The sequence below is a fragment of the Condylura cristata genome, unplaced genomic scaffold, assembly GCF_000260355.1.
Source record: "Condylura cristata isolate star-nosed mole 26May11 unplaced genomic scaffold, ConCri1.0 scaffold00038, whole genome shotgun sequence".
Classification (NCBI taxonomy): Eukaryota; Metazoa; Chordata; class Mammalia; order Eulipotyphla; family Talpidae; genus Condylura; species Condylura cristata.
In genome coordinates, this window is record NW_004567139.1 from 7,098,496 (window position 1) to 7,100,644 (window position 2,149).

General features: G+C 65.0%; 1 protein-coding gene across 1 annotated transcript in view; it reads right to left on the reverse strand.

The window, feature by feature from the left end:
- Positions 1 to 787: 787 nt before the first annotated feature.
- The window catches only part of LOC105854407, an 8,277-nt gene continuing 6,915 nt past the window's right edge, over positions 788 to 2,149 (reverse strand). The window contains exon 2 of the transcript XR_001146091.1: positions 788 to 1,205. The gene's annotated coding sequence lies outside the window, so the exon portion shown is untranslated. The remainder of the gene's footprint in view (positions 1,206 to 2,149) is intronic.

Genomic DNA, 2,149 nt, shown 5'->3' on the forward strand with positions numbered 1-2,149 from the left:
CACAGTGTGAGCACAGGGCTCGGGAAGGGGAGGTGCTGGCCTCGCAGGCCCCCACCGCACGGCACGCCACAGGCGCCCCAAGAGCCCGTGGGGAGGGGGCTGGAAGGGACAGGCAGTTGCTGTCTGTGGCCGCCCCCCAGGCAGGTCTGCCAGGGAGGGGCTGAGGAGGGAACACACAGGCGAGCGCCGGGCCCTGGAGTCTCAGCTCCCAGGGGGTCTCCCCTCTGGGAAAAGGCAGTTGGGGCCACCAGCCGAGGGGTCACACTGGTCCGTAGCGCCCGTCCTGCTCTGCCTACTTTCCTTCCGAGTCAGCCTGGCATCCGCTCCTCCAGGGGCGATTCCTTGTTACCCAGTCGTCATCCCTCTAGCACTGGGGATACCCGGCACGCCTCCAGGCACCACCGGACCCCACTTCTGCTTGGGGGCCTGCGACGCGGTACCAGGAGCCGACAGGGGGCATCCCACAAGTCACTGGCCCTTTGAGCCAAGCACCGTACACCAGTCTCCAAAGGCCTGCTGCATGACGTGCAGAGGACCGTGCCTCTCCACTGTGGGCTTGTCCTGGGGCTCACCACCTCTCTAAGCTGGCAGCCCACTTCCCTGCCCACCCAGCAAGACCACAGAAAGCTGTGGCGTTTGCTCTTGACTCCCTTTGTTTTAAGGAAGATAAGAACAAAAACCACTCGCACCAAACAGACAAAACGAAGCGGCCTCGCTGAAGAGCTGATGAGATCCAATTAGCAGAGACAAGGCTGGGTTGGTTTTCCTTTGCAAATACCCTATTTATTTGTGGGGCGCTGAGGGGGCATGTCAGGCTAGGTTCTCATTATTGCATTGCTTCACGCTTCAGCTACCCGGGATGGACTCGGGGTGGAGGCTGGGCTCTCTCTGGTGCTACAGGGGTCCGGGAAGCCACAGGCGGCAGCCCCGGGCGGCAGGTAGGGCCGGGGGGTGGGGTAGGTCCGCGGAGCCCCTCTTCTGAAATGGGGCAGGGGGTGGAGAAGGGGGGCGAGGAGGTAACAGTTCCCAGGGGTCTGTGCCCACGACTGGCTCCTTCCCTTTTGCACACAGGAGGCTCCACGGGCTGTTGTGACGTGGCTGGCGAAGGGTCAGGGGAGGGTCCTGCCCTGGTCCAGCTCACGCCAGCGCCCATTCCCTCTGGAACATCTGCTGTCCACTCCTGCCACGGGAGCCCAGAGTCCAGTCTGCGGAACGGGGAGGGCAGGAGCAGTCAGAGGCGTACAGACGGACGGGTCGTGGCGGTCAGGGAAGGTGGGAGCGCCCCGCCGGAGGGCCTGAGGAGGCGTGGGGAGACGAGGCCCAGGGGTGCCCCAGGCCGCATCCATCACAGGGGTGGCCAGTGAGCCGGGCAGAAGGACCGCGGGCAGCCAGCATGGGGAGCCCTGCGGGGGCCCCGCAGCGACGTCCTGATGGTCTCGAGCACGGCACGCAGGACAGGCGAGCGGGGACAGCTGCCCCCTCCCTGGCTCCTCCCCTCTTCCCACCAGGGCCTGGGGCCCCACATGCTCTGGGAGGTGAGGTGCAGCCCAGGGGCAGCTCCTAATTCAGGCGCCAAGCTGGTGTGCAGGAGGTGGCGACTGATCCTCCCGATCTTCCAGAGGGAAGGGAAGGGAGAGCCAGCTGTCCTGCTGCAGGGCAGCCTGGACACGAGCGGGCGGGGAGGCCCCCTCTGCCCGCTGCCCTGGGCGTGGTCACCTTAGCTGAGGGCCAGTGCAATCACCATTCAGCTGGCCAGCACCTGCAGGGCCCCAGGCATGGCTCTGGCGCACCACTGCCCTCCCCTCGGGCAGTGACGCCCAGAGCACAGGAGGGCACGCCAGACACGGGGAAGAGCTTCCACGCGTGGAGAACCCACACATGACCCCAGCAGCATTCCAGGGGGCATGGGCCAGGTGCCCAGAGGCTCTGGGGGGCAGGCCAGGGGCTGCCTGCTGAGGCGGGAGAGAAGCAGAGGGTCAAGGGGCCAGCAGGGGGTGGACCTCACAGGCCCCGCAGCCCCTCAAGGAGGATGACGTGCTCGGGCTCGCACACTGCTGTTTCTTTCTTTCTTTCTTTTGATGATACTTTACTTTAGAACTGTTTTTGACAGCAGCTAAGTTGCAAAGATAGTTCCTGTGTACGCAGGCCA